The sequence below is a fragment of the Gorilla gorilla genome, chromosome 20 (genome assembly GCF_029281585.2).
Source record: "Gorilla gorilla gorilla isolate KB3781 chromosome 20, NHGRI_mGorGor1-v2.1_pri, whole genome shotgun sequence".
NCBI classification, from domain to species: Eukaryota; Metazoa; Chordata; class Mammalia; order Primates; family Hominidae; genus Gorilla; species Gorilla gorilla.
Window position 1 is genome coordinate 45,289,683 of NC_073244.2, and position 22,984 is coordinate 45,312,666.

Sequence of the window (22,984 nt, forward strand, 5' to 3'; positions counted from 1 at the left end):
GCTATTCGGGAGGCTGAGGCAGGAGAATCACTTGAACCGGGGAGGTGGAGGTTGCAGTGAGTCAAGATCACGTCACTGCACTCCAGCCTGGGCGATAGAGCAAGACTCCGTCTCAAACAAACAAAACCCACAGAACTGGAAGACACTTGCTGCTTCTTCTGCGTAACGTGTTCTCCTCCCTTCTCGTTTTTGTTTTTTTTTTTCTCCCTTCTACCCCTTAGGACCTCAGCTCCTGCTCTTTCCCTGGGGGAATTCCGGATCACTCTCCTCTACTAGGTCAGGGTACTCTCTCCCTCCCTCTTACTCTTTCCCCTCCTACCACTTGTCACCATTGGTACTATATTATCACCCGGATATGTGACAATGGTATTGTGTATTTACCACTAAGGAATAAACTTATGAGGGAGAGAGCACTACCCGTTCCTGCAGTGCCCGTCGGGGCCTGGCATCTAGGAAACACTCCATACGCCAGTAATCGATTTCAGTCAATTTCAGTAATAAATCCAGGAGGACGCAGCCGACCCCTCCCTCCCGGGGGCCAAGCCATGGTGGGGGATCTCGGTGGAACTCCGGCTCTGGCCGCCAGTCCTCAACCTCCGCCCCGGCCGTCCCGCTTGGGGGCCCAGGGTCCCAGGAGAGGAGGCTCCGGGGCGCCCCCTCCCCTCTAATGCGAGGGGAGAGTCCGCTCTAGGCGCGGGATCCGCAGCCTCCCCGCGTCCGCCCGAGGCGGGGGCGGGACCGGACCGGAGACGTCACTTCCGGTGTACACAGCCGGTCCAAGGCGGTGCGCTGGGGGCCGGGGCGCGTCGCAGGTGAGGAGCGGGCGCGGCGGGCGCAGGCGGGGGCTGGCGGGCGGGGTCGGGCGGTGGGCGGTGGGCAGCGGGGCCGCGGGTCGCAGCCAGGGCAGACGGCGAGACGGGCCCGCGGGGCGCCGCTCCGCTCGGGGCCGCAGGGCGAGGGGCCGTGGGCTCCCGCCCCTTGCCCGCCCGCTGTGGAGGACGCCGGGCTTTGCGGGCGCTGGCCGGGCCGACGGAAGCCCGGAGGGGCCTCCTGGCGCGAACCCGGGACCTGGGGGCGCGTCGGAGACTCGGCGGCCGCGGCACCGCAGGGGCGGGTCGGCGCCCGTCAGGCGGGGAAAGGGGACGCTCCCTCGGTTCGCCGGGGCCCGGGAGGTCGCGCTGGCGACAGGACCCGCTCCCGGAAGCCCGCGGAGGGAGGGCGGCCTGCTGGCGGCAGGGGTCCGCTGGGGCTGGCCGGGGAGGCGGCCCTCACGCCACCCCGGGGCTGCCGGGCGGGCTGCGCGCACCTTCCCGGCGGCGCCAGGCTGCCGAGGAACGCGCTTTTCCGGCCCTGCGGAGCCAGCTGGCGCATTGGGCCGGAGGGAGGGTCCGCGGGGACCGGGAGGGCCGGGGCTGAGCGTGGAGGACCCGAGCCCGAGGGACGAGCGCAGAGTCAGGGGTGTGTCTTCCTGCGCCGCTCGGTGCGAGGAAAGAAGCGTGCCTGGTTGGCATGATAAGAATTTTGTTTAGACTTTTTAGAAATTTTCCAGAGACTCAGCTTTGGGGGCCTCCAGTTTGAAAATACCTTGTTCTGGTCCCTCATCCCCATTATAAAAGCAGTTAATTCTCCTTTCCTGGCAAAACAGTCAAGACGACACAAAAAGTCTTAAGGTAGAAAATGACAGTCATCTGCCAGTCTACCATTCAGTGACAACCACTGCTAACATTTTGGTGATAATCAATAAATACAGATAGGTATTGTTGTTTTTATGGACTTTACAGTATGTGATTTAACCACCGATGAGCATTGAGATAGTTTCCAATTTGTCACAAGATAAACAATTCTGCCGGAAGGATTTGTTTGATATGGTCTTTTTTTTTTTTTCTTTAATAAGAGACTGTTGCCCAGGCTGGTCTCAAAACTTCTGGCCTCAAGCGACCCTCGCGCCTTCGCCTTCCAAAGTGTTGGGATTACAAGTGTGAGATATTACACCTGGTCTGATTATTATCTTAGAATAAATTTACAAATGGGGTCAAAGGTAACTTTGTTTTTTTTTTGAGACAGTCTCGCTCTGTCACCCAGTCTGGAGTGCAGTGATGGGATCTAGATTAACTGCAACCTTAGCCTCCCGGGTTCGAGCGATTCTCCTGCTTTAGTCTCCCGAGTAGCTGAGATTACAGGCACCCACCACGCCCGGCTAATTTTTGTATTTTTAGTAGAGACAGGGTTTCGCCCAGTTGACCAGGTTGGTCTCGAACTCCTGACCTCAGGTGATTCGCCTGGCTCGGCGTTCCAAAGTGCTGGGATTATAGGCGTGAGCCACCGTGTCCGGCCGTAACGTTCAATTTTTAAGAATACATAGTATTTTTTTTCCTTTGACATATTTGGACAATTTTTCTGTCTCTTTGTCATAAAAAAAAATTCCAGCCTGGCGCGATGGCTCATGCCTGTAATCCCAGCACTTTGGGAGGCCGAGGCGGGCGGATCACTTGAGGTCAGGAGTTCTAGACCAGCCTGGCCAACGTGGTGAAACCCGGATTCAACTAAAAAAATACAAAAAAACACATTAGCCAAGCATGGTGGCGCGCTCCTGTAGTCCCAGCTACTTGGGAGGCTGAGGCAGGAAAATCTCTTGAGCCCTGGAGGCGAAGGTTGCAGTGGGCCGAGGTCATGCCACTGCGCTCCAGCCTGGGCAACAGAGTGAGACTCCATCTCAAAAAAAAAAAAAAAAAGAAATTCATGTTTGCGCCTCATCATTTCATGGTTTTATTTTTTTGCCTTTAGTCTACCTAAAATTCATTCTTGGTTTAAAATATGAAATATTTTGTAAATGGCTAGTCAGTTCCAGATTTATTGAATAATATGTAAGCTTTATCATTTTATCATATTTTAGACTAAAAGTTCTAAGTGTATGTTTGTAAGGGCTACTTACAAAGTTCATATTTACATTTTGTGTGTGCTTAGATGTTTTCAAGTTTCTTTAAAAATCACAGTATTTTCTTTTCACAATATCTTCACAATATTTTGTTTTAAAAAGAAATCATTTTCCAATACAAGTACAGGGAATATTTCATGTTTGAGATTTTTTTTTCTTTTTAAAGCAAAAAGTTTAGTTTATTGCCGTTTCATTCGCTTTCTTGCTGACAAGATAACAAACTCCATATGAAGAGTTCAGGTTTGTTGTGGCAACTTTTCAGTCTGGCATTTGAGATTCTAATCTTCCTCTATTTTTGCACACAAATACGTAGGTTAGCATTGGAGACCAAGATAGAAAAGTTCTCAGATTCCCTTGGCAAGCCTAGATTTTTCAATCTAAAATTATCTCCAGATTTTTGGAAGACCATGTTTTAAGCATCCTTTTTTTTTTTTAAGCAAATTGCACATGATTCTGTGAAAATTTTAGTAAATGTTTATTCTGTTGAAAACCTATAGCCTAATACATCAGGATCCATGTGTCAAGTGGGTCTTCCAAGTCTATAGGAAATAATTGTTTCTGAAAGCTAGCAGGCTGGGATATCACATGGGTTGGGTGTCCACTCTCTTTTTTTTTTGAGTCAGAGTCTCCCTCTGTCCCCGAGGCTGGAGTGCAGTGGCGCAATCTTGGCTTACTGCAACCTCCACCTCCCAGGTTCAAGCAATTCTTCTGCCTCAGCCTCCCTAGGAGCTGGGACCACAGTTGTGAGCCACCACACCTGGCTAATCACTCTCTCTTTTTTCCTCCTGTAACTTTGTCCTTAGTGAAAAATGATGATCTTCCTAGGTAGGCAAAAAAATGTTGGTTTAGATAAGGAATTGATTTGTTTTGGAGTTATTGAAAAGCAGGTTGCCGTTTTCTCTGAAGTGTGAGTTCACAGAGAGCCTGAATGTTGTGTTTGGATTAAGGAAAAACAGCAACAGGTTGTGCTTGTGCTTCAGATGTCTTTAACTCTACTGAAACTGCCCTCTTGAGGGTCCCCTAACTGATGCATGCAGTGGCCATTGCTTAATTATTTTCCTTGACTTTGATCTCAGGTATTTGGCATGGTGAGCTATTCTTTCTTGCTCTCGTGAATCTCCCATTGATTGGCCTTCTTTTTTCTTTTTCTTTTTTTTTTTTTGAGACAGAGTCTTGCTCTGTTGCCCAGGCTGGAGTGCAGTGGCTCGATCTCAGCTCACTGCAACCTCTGGCTCCAGGGTTCAAACGAGTCTCCTGCCTCAGCCTCCCGAGTAGCTGGGATTACAGGTCTGCGCCACCACCCCCAGCTAATTTTTGTATTTTTAATAGAGATGGGGTTTCACCGTGTTGGCCAGGCTGGTCTTGAACTCCTGACCTCAAATGATCCACCCGCCTCGGCCTCCCAAAGTGCTGGGATTACAGGCGTGAGACACCACGCCCAGCCTTGATTGGCCTTCTTGACTTGGAACTAGTGTGGTCATTTCCTGAAATCTGTGACTGCACTTTCTCATTTGTCTTTACTGCTTCTCTTCATACATCCACCTTGGGGCATTTTCTGAAGCCTAGCTTTGTACGTCTTACCCCCGCTCCAAAACATGTTCCTTCCCACTTATCCAGTATATGAGTCCTGGGTAGAGAACCACCTCATTTCCTTACCTCTGCCACCACTTAGTGACCCCCGACTCAGAGTTTTCTGCAGGTCAATTCTTTTTCTCCTGTTCAGTAACCCCTGGACATGTGCCTGAGGCCATGCTTTCTCCAGGTGAAGAAAATATCACTTCTGGCCGGGCGCAGTGGCTCACGCCTGTAATCCCAGCACTTTGGGAGGCCGAGGTGAGCGGATCACGAGGTCAGGAGACCGAGACCATCTTGGCTAACACGGTGAAACCCCATCTCTACTAAAAAATATATAAAAGAGTTAGCCGGACATGGCGATGGGCGCCTGTAGTCCCAGCTACTCAGGCGGCTGAGGTAGGAGAATGGCGTGAACCTGGGAGGCGGAGCTTGCAGTGAGCCGAGATCGTGCCACTGCACTCCAGCCTGGGCGACAGAGTAAGACTCCGTCTCAAAAAAAAAAGAAAAGAAAATATCACTTCTTTGCGAGGACAAGGTGAGAAGATTACGTGCTCTCAGGAGTTGGAGACCAGCCTGGGCAACATAGTGAGACCTCTGTCTCTTAAAAAAATGAATTTTAGGTCTGGCACAGGGGCTCATGCCTGTGATCCCAGAACTTTGGGAGGCCAAGGGGGGAGGATTGCTTGAGATCAGCCTAGGCAACATAGTGAGACTCCAAAATTATCTAGGTGTGGTGGTCCATGCCTATAATTCCAGCTACTTGGGAGGCTGAGGCCGGAGGATTGCTTGAGCCTAGGAGGTTAAGGATTCAGTGAACTGTGATTGTGCCACTGCACTCCAGCCCAAGCAACAGAGCGAGACCCTGTCTCAAAATAAATAAGTAGATAAATAAATAAATAAATATCACTTATCAAGGTGTCCTGTCCTTCCTGACTCTTAAGGTTCTTACCAGCTGGTGAATCACATCTTCCTTCTTGATATGGATTGTATTTGCCATTTGCTTTCTATCCCTACACCTCGATTTAGACTTTGTACCTTTTCTTAAGGGATTTCAGGCTTAACGTGGTCCTACTCTGGATGTGAAAGAGGAGACCCAGTGAATTTACTCAAGAATTGAGTTAGCTCACATTTATGGAGTACCTACAGTACAGCCCAGTTACTTTACTGGAAGATCAGAATACAGAGCTGGACAGCACATCCTGGGAAGAATGCCAAATAAGTAATTGTCATAAAGTATTATAAGTGCCCAGAAGGGGAGTCACCAAGTAACCTCTCCCAGGTTTCAGAGATCTTGCGTGTCTTGTTTACTGCTTTGATCTCCAGGGCCTAGAACACAGTGCGTGGAAATGATGAAGTTTTTTTGTTTGTTTGTTTTGTATTTCATTCAGTTTAATGAGGGGACATGAGGAGCCAGGGGCAGAATGATATGGTTAGGCTGTGTCCTCACCGAAATCTCATCTTGAATTGTAGTTCCCATAATCCCCACATGTGGTGGGAAGGACCTAATGGGAGGTAATTTAATCATATGAGCAGTTTCCCGCATGCTATGCTTGTGATAGTGAGTAACTTCTCACAAGATCTGATGGCTTTATAAGGGGCTTCCCCCTTCACTTGGGTCTCATTCTTCTTGCTGCTGCCATGTGAAGAAGGACGTGTTTGCTTCCCCTTCTGCCATGAATATGTTTTCTGAGGCCTCCCAGCCCTGGGGAACTGTGAATCAATTAAGCCTCTTTCCTTTATAAATTACCTAGTCTTGGGCATTTCCCCATAGTAGAGTGAGAACAGACTAATAAACCTTATTTTAAGAAATTGCCACAGCCACCCCAACCTTTAGCACCCACCACTCTGATCAATTAGCAGCCATCAACATCACGGCGAGACCCTCTGCCAACAAAAAGTTTACCACTTGCTGAAGATGCAGATGATCATTAGCATTTTTTAGTAATGAAGTATTTTTAAATTAAGGTATGTGCATTGTTTTTGTGACATAATGCGATTGCATACTTAACAGACTACAGTATAGTGTAAACATAACTTTTGTATGTACAGGAAAATAAAAAACATCATGTGACTTGCTTCATTGCAATATTCGCTTTCTTGAAATGATCTGGAATGACACCTGCAATATCTCCAAGATAAGCCTATAATATCTTTTCCTGATAATTTTGGCTATATACTTCTTGATCACCTTTTCTATGACAAGGATTTGGTAATATCTTTTTTTATTTTTATTTTATTATTATTATACTTTAAGTTTTAGGGTACATGTGCACAATGTGCAGGTTAGTTACATATGTATACATGTGCCATGCTGGTGTGCTGCACCCATTAACTCGTCGTTTAGCATTAATGAAGTATTTGTTGAAGGAATGAATGATCATCTGAGAATGAAATCAGAAAAAATGTTATACACATTAGCTATCTATAGAAAAGATATAAGTCAAAAGATATTTCGTAAATGTAGTTTGAAGAATCTCAGGGAAAACTTTAAATTCAACCAAACTGACCCAGCTATAACCCCAGGAAGGCATGCATGGAATGTGTTTGTAGCCGGAAAGCTTAAACTTAATTTTGTATCCTCAGAAGAAATACTTGTGTTTCTGGGAGAGGATTGGGACAGTGTCTGGAAATTGGGGTGGCGGGTCCAAGAGAGGAATTAGGTGGTGTGTGTGTAGCACTCTCTGGGGGCCTGACCAGAGGAGCAGTGCAGCGTTCCCTCCACAAAGCCATCTGCACTAACACACAGATGGGCGTGTCCCTGTTGTTGCCTCTGGCTGCAAGGGTCTCTCCCTTGCTTAGCGTCTGTCCTCCCAGTACCATCTGAGTAGAAGATAGCTGCACCTGGAGATTTCTTGGTAAGGAGAAAATGTGAGTGGTTGAGGGCTCTGCATCCAAGCTGCTTGGATCAGATCCTGGTCTTGGGATGCTGGCTAATCTTTCAGTTTTCTGATTTGTAGAATGGGGATAATAGTAGCACCTTTCTCTTAGTGTTGCAGTGAGGGCTCTGAGCGTGCTACCCGGCACCTGTGATAAGTATTCAATGACAGTATTAGCTCTTGTTGGTATTCATAAAATAGTAACTGGCCTCTGGTTCATACATCAGTTTTCTTTGAGCTTAGATAGCCTAAATACTCAATCCCCATGGAACTACTTGCTTCTGGGTGCATTGAATAAGCTGATAAACAGACACTGGGAAGTAATGACAGATAAGCTCTTCCTAAACTGCTCATCCAGGGAATCCAGCCTGCAGTTCTCAGGGGAGACTTCTGGGAAAGGCTGTTCTTGAGCTGAGTACTGTGGGAAAAAGTAAGTCCAGTGCCACAGCAAGAGGGGAGGACTCTTGGGCAGGGGCATGACACGTCCAAAGGTGGGGAGGTGAGAGCAAGCATGAGGTATTTGAGCTGCAGGAGATTGAGGGTAGAGTCTGGACAGGTATGAATAAGGAGTAGAGGGAAATGACATTGGAAAGTGGGAGCAGTCCTTGAAATAACTAATAACAATGTCTAACTGGGCACTAACAGCACTTCAGGTCCTGTGCTGAGTCCTTCGACTCACTGCGCTAACCAGGTTTGATGCTGAGAGCTTTGTCTACATTGCATTGTTTAATCCTCACAATAACCCTTTGATGTAGGTACTTACCTCTGGTACGTGTGGCATCATGTCACATGTCACCTGGTAGGTCTCCCTGCCTTTTTTTTTTTGAAATGGAATCTTGCTCTGTCACCCTGGCTGGAATGCAGTGGCAGGATCTCGGCTTACTGCAACCTCTGCCTCCCTGGGTTCAAGCGATTCTTTTGCCTCAGCCCCCCGAGTAGCTAGGACTACAGGTGAGTGCCACCATGCCTGGCTAATTTTTGTATTTTTAATAGAGACGGGGTTTCACCATATTGGCCAGGCTGGTCTTGAACTCCTTACCTTGTGATCCGCCCACCTTGGTCTCCCAAAGTGCTGGGATTACAGGAGTGAACCACCATGCCCAGCTGCTGCTTTTTTTTTTTTTTTTTTTTTTTGAGGCGGAGTCTCTCTCTCACCCAGGCTGGAATGCAGTGGTGCGATCTCAGCTCATTGCAACTTCCACCTCCTGGGTCGAAGCAATTCTCCTGCCTCGGCCTCCCAAGTAGCTGGGATTACAGGCATGTGTCACCACGCCCAGCTAATTTTTGTATTTTTAGTAGAGATGGAGTTTCACCATATTGGCTAGGCTGGTCTCGAACTCCTAACCTCAGGTGATCCGCTTGCCTTGGCCTCCCAAGGTGCTGGGATTGTAGGCGTGAGTCACCTCGCCTGGCCTCTGCTTCTTGATTCAGCCTGCACATGGCTGCCAAGATAACTCCCAGTGTCTTATATATGTTTAAAAGCTTTTTGTGATCCTGTTTCCTGATGAAGTCCAAGCACACTAAGATCCTCTGACTTCATGAAAAACCACGAAGTTAAAATGTAAAAATATTTATATCTTAGAATTTTATAAAAACAGGACAGGTGCAGTTGTGGATCAAGCTCAGAGAAATCAGTGGAAGAAGCAAGGTACAGAACAATGTATGTTTGCCCATTTGTGTTTTTCTAATTTAAAAAAGTTTCTCCACTTTTGAAGTAATATGAGCTCATTTGTTTAAAAAAATATATATAGGCCAGGCATGGTGGCTCACGCCTGTAATCCCAGCACTTTGAGAGGCTGAGGCGGGCGGATCACCTGAGGTCCAGAGTTTGAGACCAGCCTGACAACATGGTGAAACCCCACCTCTACTAAAAATACAAAAATTAACTGGGCATGGTGGCGGGTGCCTGTAATCCCAGCTGTCCAGGAGGCTGCGGCAGGAGAATTGCTTGAACTTGGGAGGTGGAGGTTGCAGTGAGCCAAGATCGTGCCACTGCACTCCAGCCTGGGTGACAGAGCAAGATTCCATCTCAAAAAATAAATAAATAAAAATAAAATAAATAATGTCTCCCTCTCTTGATAGAGAGATAGATAGATAGATATACATGAAATAGGTTTATAAGTGCAGAAATAATTTCTGGAATGATAGAAAAGAAACAGTGGTTGTTTTTGGGATGAGACCCCAGAAAACCAGGCTGTTAGGCTGAGTTAGCTTTTTCTTTGCATACCATTTTGTATGGTGTGAATTTTTTTCCCTGTGTATATGTATTTTCTTTTTTTTTCGTTTCTTTTTTTTTTTTTTTTTGAGACAGAGTCTTGCTCTGTTGCCTAGGCTGGAGTGAAGTGGTGCAATCTTGGCTCACTGCAACCTCCGCCTCCTGGGTTCAAGCGATTCTCCTGCCTCAGCCTCCTGAGTAGCTGGGATTACAGGCGCCCGCCACTACGTCTGGCTAATTTTTGTATTTTTAATAGAGACAGGGTTTCACCATGTTGGCCATGTTGGCCAGGTTGGTCTCGAACTCCTGACCTCAAGTGATCCATCCACCTCGGCCTCCCAAAGTGCTGGGATTACAGGCGCGAGTCACCGCACCCGGTCTATGTTTTCATTTTAACAATAACTTTTAAAATAAATGTCTATGATGGACATGGCTGTTGTGTAGAGTGAATGTAGCATGGAGGTTAAGAGTGAGGACTGTGCAAGACGGCTTGGGTTCAAGGCCTGCCCCTGCCTTGACCTCAGTTTACCTCCTCTGAAAATGGGGAGGTAGTAATACCTGCCTCCTGGGGTTGTAGTGAGGCATTACTGAGTTAATATTTGTAAAGTCCTTGGAACAGTTCCCAGGAGGTATGTGTTTGTCGTCGTCTCTGTTGCTCTGTCCCTGTGCTATGCATGACCGTAAGTGTAAAGATGTGTCCAGCCTCTGTCTCTGATGCTCCCAGTTCATTTGGAAAGGGAGAGCATGCAGCTAATGACAGAGACAGCGGAGGCTGCAGGAGTCAGAAAGGCTCCTTGGGAACTGAGGTGGCCCAAGATGGTTTCATCAAAATGATGGATGTTAAATATGGGTAATTTCTAGAGGGAAAATAACACAAAGGGACTTTTTCCATGTTGTGTGTCCCAGCCAGCCTGAGGCAGGCAGAGGAGTCAGAAACAGGACAAGAGCTTTGAGGAGGCCTGAAATTTGGACATGTCACGTGATGACATGTCTTTTTTTTTTTTTTTTTTTGGAGGGGGGGACGGAGTCTTGCTCTGTTGCCCAGGCTGGAGTGCAGTGGCATGATCTCAGCTCACTGCAAGCTCTGCCTCCCCGGTTCACGCCATTCTCCTGCCTCAGCCTCCCGAGTAGCTGGGACTACAGGTGCCCGCCACCATGCCCGGCTAATTTTTTTGTATTTTTAGTAGAGATGGGGTTTCACTGTGTTAGCCAGGATGGTCTTGATCTCCTGACCTTGTGATCCGCCCGCCTCGGCCTCCCAAAGTGCTGGGATTATAGGTGTGAGCCACCACGCCCGGCTGGCATGTCATTGTTATATGGCAGAGTTTTTCTTGGCGTATATGAGACAATGATGTGATTTGTAAATGGTGACATCTTTGACTCAGTGAAGTGTGGTTGCTCTGCCTTGATGTTTGGAATGGCTGTGAGGTGTTCTGTGTGATGTATTTAACAATCCTCGTAATGCAGGGCACGTGGGAATAACCAGTGTTGCCAGTGAGTGTTCTTGACGCAGGCCTCTACATTAACTGTGAGTCTGTTCTAGGATTCGTGCCTAGATAGAATATTGATTTTCTTTCTTTTTTTTAAGTCATTTTGATTATGTTCCTTGTGTCTGGGCCACTGTCAGTTAAGTGTGTTTTCAAATTGACAGTGGCAAAGAATCATAATGGGAGGATTTTTGAAAGTGGAATTAGAGCAAGATATTACCTGAAAAAAATCTGATTTTCTTACTAAAAATGATTTTGGGATTAAGTACTAGTGAGATGCTAATTATGGCCAGGAAACCTGGAAATAACTTGCGTCTTCCCTCACCCCACCCCCGGTCCCCGAGGTGGATGTATGTGCATGGGAACAGAGGTTGGGGAAAGCTGGCTTGGCTCCCAGACTTGGGTGCCGCAGGCTCTGGTGACCTAGGCAGGAAGAAGCGGAAGTGGTTCCTCTCACCAGCCACAAGGACCTGTGCTGCTCCTGGGTGTCAAGGTGGGAGAGAATGCGCTACATCCTTGTGCTTGAGTCACTTTGTAATGTACTTTGTAATTCGAGGTGATGCCCCTCCTCAACTGTGTCCCTTCTGTTCTTGCCGCTGGCTTGGGGTTGAAAGAGGAGGGAGTGGTGGGCACGGAAATGGGAGGAGCCATGACCTCTTTCCCCTCCAGCGCATAGGGCATTACTTCTTTTAGTTTGTTGCCTGGACTTGGGAGTTGGGCCCAGAGCTGCAGGAAGGTAAGTTTTATTTCTGAAAGTTGTTTTAACTTATAGATTTTGGGGGTTCGAGGGAGTTTGTTTTCGACTAGTAGAAGACAAGAATTAGGAATTGCAGTGGAAGATGAAATGCTATCTTCTTACTAATCCACACCCTCTTGCAGAGCAGTAGCTTTCATTTACGGAGACTGAGGGTATGGCAGAGGCTGTGCTTTATGGATTTAATCCTCAGCAGTACTGAGGCACAAGAGTTAGGCGACTTGCTCAAAGTTAGTAAGTGCCATTTATTCAGCTGATATTTACTAAGAGCAGGAATTCACATCTAGATCAGTCTGATTCCCATACCCATACCAGTAACTACTGCATTTTGGAAGTGCGTGGTTTCCATGAAGTTTCTTTGTATTGGAGCATCTACCTGAAAGGCAAGGGCCTGAGCATTTTCTCCTTTTCCCTTATTAACGGTAAGCTCCTTGAGAGCAAGCATTATGTCTGTCTCTTCACCACTGCATCCTGGGTTCCTGGAGCAGTGCTATGCACTTAGGAGAACCTTAGTGAATGTTTGAGTATGTGAAGGCTCATGGCGCAGATAAGTGGCAGAGCCAGAAGCCAGCCTGGAGGTGAACCACTGCGGGCCTGCTCTCTGGGGCTGTCTTCCCTGCCTAGCGAGTGGATGGTGAGGAATCACCTAGAATTTTCTCATTTCTTAATGTTTGACCTGCTGAAATATTGGGAAGAATGAGCTTCCTGGCTGTGACTCTGATTTTCTGTTGTTTTTTTTGAGACTGAGGAGTCTCGCTTTGTCACCCAGGCTGAAGTGCAGCGGCGCGATCTCGGCTCACTGCAACCTCTGCCTCCGAGGTTCAAGCGATTCTCCTGCCTCAGCCTCCTGAGTAGCTGGGACTGTAGGCGCGTGCCACCATGCCCAGCTAATGTTTGTATTTTTAGTAGAGATGGGGTTTCACCATGTTGGCCAGGATGGTCTCGATCTCTTCACCTCGGCCTCCCAAAGTGCTGGAATTACAGGTGTGAGCCATTGCACCAGGCAACTTTCTGGTCTTTTTGAGGGATGGGAAGGTTTGCTGGGTATGCAAAATTGGAGTCAGTGTTCTCAGCTTGGAAGAGATGTTATAATTTATTGATAGAATTTTTTATGGATGCCTTAAATTCTCAGAAATGATTTTGAATCTTAAGTTTATCTAAAATTTATATAATCCTTCTCCATAGTGAGAAAAAAATTTCTAAATTATAGTTCGATTTACCTATTTATATATAAGCTTCTGGATAAATACTTGTTTTTTTTCCTCCATTTGAGGTTAATTTTGGATAGGTTCCATAGTGCAAAGTTGTTAAGAGTGGCAGTATAGAATTTTTAAGTTTTCTTGGGCCAGACATGGTAGTTTATGCTTGTAATCCCAGCACTTTGAAGGGCCGAGGCAGGAGGATCGCTTGAGGCCAGGAGTTCGAGACCAACCTGAACATCACAGCGAAACCCCGTCTCTGCAGAAAAATTAAAAAATTACCTGGGCATGGTGGTGTGTGCCTGTAGTTCCAGCTACTTGGGAGGCTGAGGTGGGAAGTTGCCTGAGCCCGGGAGATCAAGGCTGCAGTGAGCCGCGATCACACAACTGCAGTACTCTAGCCTTGGCAACAGAGCAAGAGACTGTAAGGTCTCACTGCAGCCTCAATCTCCCTGGCTGAAACCATCCTCCTACCTCAGCTTCCCAAGTAGCTGGGACTACAGATATATGCCAGCACACTGGGCTAATTTTTTTTTGTTTACTTTTTAGTAGAGTCGAAGTCTTGCTATGTTGCCCAGGCTGGTCTTGAGCTCCTGAGCTCAAGCAGTCCTCCTACCTTGGCCTCCCAAAGTGCCGGGATTACAGGTATGAGCCACCGTGCCCAGCCAAGACCCTGTCTTTAAAAAAATAAGTAAAAACAAAAACAAAAAATGGAATTGTAAGTCTTCTTAAATAACTTTCTAATGGACACAATTAGTTTTCAGTAATCCAACCTTTTTTTTAGAAGTTCTGAAAACTTTTTTTTGGATACCTGGGCTTTTGCACATTGTACCACACTGTAACAAAAATAAACCGCAGGTTTCTAACTGGTGTAGACTGTTGATTTTTTTTTTTTTTTTAACAAATTAGGTTTGAATAAATTATATAATTGCTTTGTGATTTTTTTTTTTTTGATGGAGTCTCGCTCTGTTGCCCAGGCTGGAGTGCAGTGGGGTAATCTTGGCTCACTGCAACCCCTGCCTCCCAGGTTCAAGCAATTCTCCTGCCTCAGCCTCCTGAGTAGCTGGGATTACAGGCACCTGCCACCATGCCTGGCTAATTTTTGTATTTTTAGCAGAGACGGGGTTTCACCATGTTGGCCAGGCTGGTCTCGAACTCTTGACCTCGTGATCCACCCACCTTGGCCTCCCAAAGTGCTGGGATTAGAGGCGTGAACCACTGCACGCGGTGCTTTGTGATTTTTTTAAAAAAAATCTACTTATAAATTATTTTCACTCCCTGATTTACACTTCAATTTCCACCAGCAACACAATTTGTTGTCACAAATGTTTTCATAGTACTTGGGCACATTTGATGCAGAAATTTTTAATGGTCCAAGACTATTTTAGTTGATAGATGAAACCTTCATTTTACCTGAACAAACTTTTTCGGAAGTTTAGGAGCCAGCTTTGTTCATCCTTTGGTGATAGGTGGTGGTTTGTATGTGTTTGTAGACAAAAGTTTCCTTGGCGGGGATTTGCCCCTTTTTTTGTTGTTTCTTCTTCCTTTGAAGATCTCTGTTTAACAAAGATTTTTTTTTTTGGCTCACAGTGTTCCTGTAATAGAATTCTTTCAAGAGTTCTAATACTAGTTTTGTTTTGTTTTGATGGCAGCAGGTTTTGAGAGTGAGCTTTTGACTTCATAAGAAGACTAAAACAACAGTCTTAGAGTACAGTTAAGTCCATTTGTTACCAGAAAATCAGACAGACAGCTAGGTCTGTCCTCATCAGGACCAAGTAATACTGGATTTTTTTTTTTTCATTAAATGTTCACTATTTTTCTTTGTATGAAATTGAGGCCAGGTATAGTGACTCACACCTGTAATCCCAGCACTTTGGGAGGTCGAGGTGGGAGGGTTGCTTGAGTCCAGGAGTTTGAGACTGGCCTGGGCAACACAGTGAGACTCCGTCTCTTAAAAAAAGAAAGAAAAAAGAAATTGAATATGTGGTGATTACTACCCGTTTCATTTACTTTTTTACTTATTAACGTAGTGACTGTTTAAAAAAAGTTACGCGTTGATCTTCCTGTTCCTTCCCCACCAAAAATAAAAGCAAAAACAACAAACCACCCCTCAAATGAAACAAAATTAAGCCTGTTCTTTATCTATATTACTACTTAGCACATTTGACCTATTTTTTTAAAAGCTCTGTTATTTTGAAAGTAAATTTTGGCTCTGTTGACCTTGCGGTTAGAAAAGTTGTTCTTCTGCTGAAATGAAATGATCAGTTGTTTGTACATTACCAAATATAAAAGCTCTTCAGAACCGCTAATGATAAGTTGCTTTGGCTTCATAGAGGAACGCCATGGTTTGTGGTGGTAAATTGTTACAGAGCAAATGTCAGTACCAGAGGCGGTCATGGATCACCACGGGGAAGCAGGTTGTTCCCACGTGAGATTGGTAGCGAGCAGGTGCTGCATCTGTCTCCTTTCCCACTGCATCCTGGGTGCCTGGAGCCTCACAGGGTTGACCCGTGTTGGGGGTGGGGATGGTTGTAGAAGCCTCTTTATTTTACTTGTGATAGATTCTGGCACTGATTAGAATGTTTATTCAGTAGTTTTTTTCCTATCCGCCTGAGTTTTCATAGCTCAATATAGGATAACATGGGCTTCGGATTTTGTCAACCAGTCAATTATATAGTAGCTCTTTTGTTTTGTTTTTAAAATTTATTTCTATTTATGTATTTATTTATTTATTTTGAGAGAGGCCCTTGCTGTGTTACCCAGGCTGGAGTGCAGTGGCATGATCATAGCTCACTGCAACCTTGAACACCGGGGCCCAAGTGATCCTCCTGCCTCGGCCGTCTGAAGTGTTAGGATTACAGTGTGAGCCACCAGACGTGACCTTTGTTTTGTTTTAGTAGCTACCTCTTGACTAGAAAAATAGTTTAATCTTGGCCTCCTTAAAACTTTTTCATTGATATTTTTTACTCTGCTAGAACAGTTCAGTTTTTGCATGTCTTCAAGCGAACATGCTTTAGTATTAATTCCATGGAAGCCATTTCTGTAGAATAGGCTAGTGTCCAGTTTTGTCCAGTTTTCCTTTTGGAGCAGTGTCTCAGGCACAGAAATAGTCTGGGCTTGGTGGACCCCACCCCAAAGTGTCACTTCCTTTCCTCTGGCCTTGCTCTCCATGCCCGCCTTTCTCTTGTGATGTTTTAATGATACCCTCCCTGCTCGGTGATTTGTGTTCAGGAAGCTAGGCAGTGATTACTTTTGTTTCTGCTTTGTGAACTTCCTCCCCCACTTCCTATTTTTACCGCAGTTGCACAGGAAATGAGGCGGCTCCTGGCCGGCTGCTGCTAAGCAGTGATTTTAGGTGGCAGAGGACAAGGCCTCAGGGCCTGAGCCATTTAAGGCATTTTCCACCTTAATCTTTTCACTACCTTCTTCCTCTAGGAGTCATAGGAGCATGATTTTGTGATTGGGTTGAGGTGACATCATGTCCTCAGCCTTGTGGGTGGAGACAGGGGTTGCTGTTTAGTTGGAGGACAGCACTTTTGTGAAGGAAGTGTGGGCTTTTTTCAGCAGTAACAATGTGGGTGGAATGTTGTGGCCCTGTGGCCTCTGCAGCTTGAGGGAAGGTTAAGTTGAAGGGACAGGCCCTGTTGCAGGTAAGGATAGGAAGGTGGATTCTGGTTACTCTCTAGAGGGCCTTGACTGGCAGCTTGAAGTGAGCTGAGGAGCCCAGTCTGCTCTCTCAGATCTTTGAGGGGGGCCTCAGCCTCTATGGCACCCTCCTTCCTCTGAACCCCTGGCATTTGTTTTCTAAACGACTTATTTAGCATTTATCAGTCTCTTTTTTGATGATGCCTCTTCTTAGCTTATGGACCAGTTATAGCTTAATTTATGGAGAAAGTTTGTATCATCTCCCCAGAAAGAAGTAACTTGTTATACATTAGTTAACTTGAATATGGAAGGTGCTCAAAGCATTAGTTTATCGGAGATTCTTAAGAGCTGCACTGTTGACATTTTGGGGTAGATAATTCTTTGTAGGGGCTGTCTTGTGCATTATGGGATGTTCAGCAGCACTTCTGGCCTCTACCCACTGGATGCTACCCACTAGCACTTGCCCAGGGTGACAACCAAAACATCTCTAGACATTGCCAGATGTTGGTAGGGCAGAGAAGGACACAAAATTATACTTTTCCCCACTTGTTGAGAACCACTGTGTTAAAGAATTGAATTACTAATTACTAACTTATAAAATGGAATAAAGTAGAATGTTTGGTTCCCTGGGATTAAAGCCATTTGTTAGTTTCTATTTTCATATCTGACATTCTCATAATTCTTAGTTTGCTACTTAGAGTATGCTGTGCTCTATCAGCTTCAGCTAGTGTTCAGGTATACCTTCTGTGCACTTTCTTTTTTTTTTTTTTTTTAGATGAAGTCTCACTCTGTTGCCCAGGCTAGAGTGCTGTGGCGTGATCTTGGCTCACTGCAACCTCTGTCTCCCGGGTTCAAGCGATTCTCCTGCCTCAGCCTCCCTAGTAGCTGGGACTACAGGTGTGTGCCACCACACCCAACTAACTTTTTATATTTTTAGTAGAGACAGCGTTTCACCATGTTGGCCAGGCTGTTCTCGATCTCCTGACCTCGTCATCCACCCGCCTCGGCCTTCCAGAGTGCTGGCATTACAGGTGTGAGCCACCACGCCCGGCCCCTTCTGTGCACTTTCATTGAAAGAACTAGGAGCTGGGCGCGGTAGCTCATGTCTGTAGTACCAGCATTTTGGGAGCCGAGGCAGAAGGATTGCTTGAGCCCAGGAGTTTGAGACCAGCCTGGGCAATGTAGAGAGACCCCATCTCTATAAAAAATCAAAAAATAAAAATTAGCTGAGCTACTTAGGAGGCTGAGGTGGGAGGTTCACTTGAGGGAGGTCAAAGCTGCAGTGAGCTATGATCGTGCCACTGTGCTCTAGCCTGGGGCATGGAGCAAGTCTCAAAAAACAAAAACAAAAACAAAAACAAAAAAACTAGGGCCTGAGCCTTTGGCAGGCTGGCTTCTTGTCCTCATAGAAGGCATTCTGTCAGCTTCTGTGCCTTGATATTGCTTGCTCTGGAAGTCAATTTCCTTGGAAGCTGAGTAGTGCAAGGGTAAGGAGGAAATGAGAAGCATTTAGGATATAATAATAGTAGGTAACATTTATGGAGCGGTTGCTATAGAAGAGGCACTGTGGTGAACAGGATTGACAGGATTGAAAGGACAGGCTAGACAACGGGACAGGGACCATCTGGAATAACCCCTTAAGTTTAGGTTAAAAGTTGGTTGTGCCTTTGACCAAGCAAGGCAGTAAATATAGCAGGAGGAGTGGGAAATGGAAAGGTGACAGGGTAAAACTTTTTTTGAAACATAGTCTTGCTCTGTTGCCCAGGCTGGAGTGCAGTGATGCAATCTTGGCTCACTGCAACCTCTGCCTCCTGGGTTCAAGTGATTCCCAGATAGCTGGGATTACAGGCGCCCACCACCATGCCCGGCTAATTTTTGTATTTTTAGTAGAGACAGGGTTTTGCCATGTTGGTCAGGCTGGTCTCAAACTCCTGACCTCAGGTAATCCACCCACCTTGGCCTCCCAAAGTGCTGGGATTACAGGCGTGAGCTACCGTGCCCTGGCCGTGAAAGGGTAAAACTTGAAGACCCTGCGGAGATGTCTCCTGGGTCTGGTCCTTGGAGAGGGAGGGCTTGACTGGAGAGTTGAATTTGGGAATCATCAGAAGTGATATGGAGTGTGATCTCCTAGAGAGAGGTCACTTTTCATTGCTCCAGCTCAGCTTCTCATCAGTTCCAAGAAGCTAGCAGCCTTAACCATCTCCTAGGAGTGGTAAGCAGAGTGCCATGGTCTGGATATTTGACAGAGGTGGGATGGTGCAAGAATGGAGAGCTCAACCTCTGGCAGCAGATTGCCATGTCCCAGACCTAGCTGTGCGGTGACCATTACCTTAGCCATGTGGTGAGAACACGAAGAACTCACTTCATCTTATTAGATGCCTCACCTACCTTATGGAGTCATTGTGATAACCTTGTAATTTGATAACACGGCCAGGTGTGATGGCTTATGCCTGTAATCCCAGCACTTTGGGAGGCCGAGGAGGTTGGATCACTTGAGGTCAGGAGTTCGAGACCAGTCTGGCTAACATGGTGAAAACTGTCTCGACTAAAAACACAAAAATTAGCCAGGTGTGTGACGCACGCCTGTACTCCCAGCTACTTGGGAGGCTGAGGCTGGTCAATCACTTGAACCCAGGAGATGGAGATTGCAGTGAGCCGAGATTGTGCCACTGTACTCCAGCCTGGGCAGCAGAGCAAGATCCTGTCTTGAAAATAAATAAATAAATAAGTATGATAACATGTAAAGTGCGTAGCACAGTGCCTGGCTCTTACCCACAGTTAATGTCAGCTGTTTCAAGATATTTGATATCTAAAGCTCCAAGTATAATGCTTGGCACGTCATAGACACTTAGTGACTGGTCCATTTCTTTGGGGAGTACTTGTGTGGACGTGGCATGTCTTCACCAGCTTGTTTATTTATTTTAAGCAGAACGTTATTTCTAGCATCTAACTACTGCCTCCGTGGTTGGCAAGGGTGACTTCATGAATGTTGTAAAGAAATACCATTAAATAAGTACTGAGGACGAACTAATAATTCAACAAATATTTGTTAAATGTTTACATCATGCTTAGCACCCTTGGATGTTTTGAATGAGCTCAGGGGTCCTGGGGGTTGGAGGTGGCAGGGAAACACAGAGCAAACCGGCAGTTGTGATCTAGCATGTTACGGTTCAGTAGAGTTAATGTTAAGATGGGGCTAAAAACAGGGTGTTACGGCAGCAGAGGAACCCCTCGCTCAGTCTGTCAAAGTGGTTTCTCAGAAGAAGTGATGCCTAAGTTAGACATCCAAGAGGAATGAGAGTGAGCCAAGAGAGCTTTCCAGACAGTAGAAATGAAATGTGTGGCCAGGTGGCGAGAAGGAAGATGGCACATGTAGGAAGTGGGTGGTGTTGGGGCGGTGTAAGAAAATTGGGAAGGGTGGTGGAGAGCCATAGTGGATTTTAAGCGCAGAGTGGTGTGATCACATTGACTCTAGAGTAGTCACACAGCATCCAGAGGGGAGTAGCCCAGGCATTTGGAAGATCACTCAGGAGGCGCCTCCATAATTCAGGCAGGAGGTAAAAACAGTAGCTTTGGTACGACAGTGAAGATAGAAGGAAAAGGACTTAAGAGATACTAAGAAGGCAGGAAGGGGCCGGGCACGGTGGCTCATACCTGTAATCCCAGCATTTTGGGAGGCTGCGGCGGGTGGATCACCTGAGGTTGGGAGTTCGAGACCAGCCTGACCAATATGGAGAAACCCCGTCTCTACTAAAAATACAAAATTAGCCGGGCGTTGTGGTGTATGCCTGTAATCCCAGCTACTCAGGAGGCTGAGGCAGGAGAATCGCTTGAACCCAGGAGGCGGAGGTTGCAGTGAGCTTAGATCGCACCACTGCACTCCAGTCTGGGCAACTAGAGCGAAACTCCGTCTCAAGAAGGCAGGAAGGATAAGACTGTGATTAATTGGATGTGAAGGAGAGTGAAGAGTAGAGGATAACTCCCAGGTTTCTGCCTTGTTCAAGTAGGCAGATGGTGATGTCATTTGCCAAGACTGGGAAGGCATATTGAAAGACTTGGAAGATTTGGTTTTGGACTTTTGATTTTGGGACCTGTCCACTAGGCAGTTGAATATTTGGGTTCTGGAGCACAGGACAAAGATCTGGGCTAGAGGGATGGATTTGGGAATCTTCCCAGAAGGAATATGTTGCTCTTAGAAACAGAGAAGGCACAGCACTTAAGGTCTATCAGAGGAGTAGCTCAAAGGGGCAACTAAGAATGGCCAGAGAGGTATGAGGAGAGCCAGCACTAGCATCTTTTCGTGTTAGCAGCTTACAGAGTTGCCTTACTTTGTAATGTGGTAACAGATAAAGGGAGCTAAAAAAGTAGAGTTCTAAGGAAGGTCCGAGCAAAGCACTGAATTTTCCAGGCATTTTCTCTTGCCTGGATAGATATTTTAAATTTATGAATGTTGAGAATAAAATTCTTCAAAGCATTTTTCTAGAGTGCATTTCTAAATACGGTTTGAGTCAGTCTGAACTGACTAAAAACATGGAAATGGTTGGGCTTTGAACTTCATAGACAATAACTTCACTAATCTGCCTAAAGAATTTCCTGTAGTGTCTCCACATTATCAAGGGTAGATATTTGGATTTACATTTTTGTGGATTGGAGAGGACAGAACATTTTCTGTGTTTTTTTTTTTTTTTCTCAGAAGAGGGAATTGTTTAGGAATGATTCATCTTTATATTTTTTGTAACAGCTTTATTGAAATATAATTCACATACCATACAGTTCATCCATTTAAAGTATATAAATTGGTGGTTTTTAGTATATTCATAGTTATGCAACCATCATCAATTTTAGAATATTTTCATCACTCTGCAAATAAACCATATACCCATTAGCAGTCATCCCTTATTTCCCCCATTCCACACCCCCACCCCCAGCCTTAGGCAACCATTAATTGACTTTTTGTTTCAATGGATTTACGTAATTGGTACAGTTCATATTAAGGGAACTTTGGGTCTGGTTTCTTTCACTTAGCATAATGTTTTCAAGGTTCATCCATGTATCAGTACTTTATTCCTTTTCGTGGCTGAATAATATTCCATTGTAAAGTTATACTACATTTTGTTTGTCCATTTGTCAATTGATAGACATTTGAGTTGTTTCCAGTTTTTGGTATTATGATAATACTGCTCCAAACATTCATCTGCATGTTGGTTTGTAGGCATGTTTTTCATTTCTCTTGGATATATATACCTAGGAGTAAAATTTCTTGGTTGTGTGGTAATTTTTGTTTAACCATTTGAGGAACTGCCACTGTGTTTTCCAACGTGTCTGTACCATTTTGTATTCCCCTGAGCAGTATATGAGGATACCAAATTCTCTAACATTTTGTCAACACTTGTTATTGTCTGTTTGATTATAGTAATCCTAGTGGTTGCGAAGAGGTATCTCATTGTGGTTTTGATTTGCATTTCCCTGATAGTTAGTGATGTTGACTGTCTTTTCATATGCTTATTGGCATATCATCTTTGGAGGGTTCATCTATATTTGTGTTTTGTTTGTTTTTTTCTTTAGAGATGGAGTCTTGCTCTGTCTTCCAGGCTGGTGTGCAGTGGTGCCATCTTGGCTCACTGCAGCCTATGTTTCCTAGGTTCAAGCAGTTCTCCTGCCTCAGCTTCCTGAGTAGCTGGGATTACAGGTGTGCGCCACCACGCCCAGCTAATTTTTGTATTTTTGGTAGAGATGGGGTTTCACCATGTTGACCAGGCTGGTCTCATGCTCCTGACCTCAGGTGATCTGCCTGCCTCGGCCTCCCAAAGTGCTGGGATTACAGGGGTGAGCACCTGCGCCCAGCCCATCCATATTTGATCATCAGTTTTGGCAAGGTAAATTAAGTTGCAAAACCTGAAACTTTAAAGGAACAAACATAACACATTTGATTGTAGAAATGAGGGAAAAAGAGTGTGTGTGGGTATGTGTGTTTATGTACATATGTGTATATGTACAGTGGAAGATGCCATAAACAGATTTGTAAAAGTTAAAGGACAGGCTTCCCAGAGAGATAGCCAGTGTGCTCCATCCACATCAAGCCTGAGTGTGAGAGGAGAGTTCTGGATAATCCTGTTACCTGGCTGTGACTTTGGAAGTGGAGACCATGATCTCTGCCTTCTCCCTCATATCATCTGTCTTAAGGTCACAGATACCGCAGCCACTGCCAGGTTTCCACAAGCCAGTCACCTTTCAGGTGGAGAGGTAGCTTGCTGTAGCAGCCAATTTCTCGAGTTTGCACGAAAGTGCCACTGGAACA

At 45.6% G+C, this 22,984-nt stretch overlaps 1 protein-coding gene across 4 annotated transcripts in view; it reads left to right on the plus strand.

The window, feature by feature from the left end:
* The first annotated feature begins 573 nt into the window (after positions 1-573).
* GARRE1 (granule associated Rac and RHOG effector 1) overlaps positions 574-22,984 on the plus strand; it is a 104,540-nt gene continuing 82,129 nt past the window's right edge. Inside the window, exon 1 of one of the 4 annotated variants that reach the window (XM_031004691.2) lies at positions 574-812. The gene's annotated coding sequence lies outside the window, so the exon portion shown is untranslated. Of the gene's footprint in view, positions 813-10,856; positions 11,825-22,984 lie in introns of those variants that run through there. The other 3 variants (XM_055368919.2, XM_055368918.2, XM_055368917.2) reach the window with 3 other exon arrangements.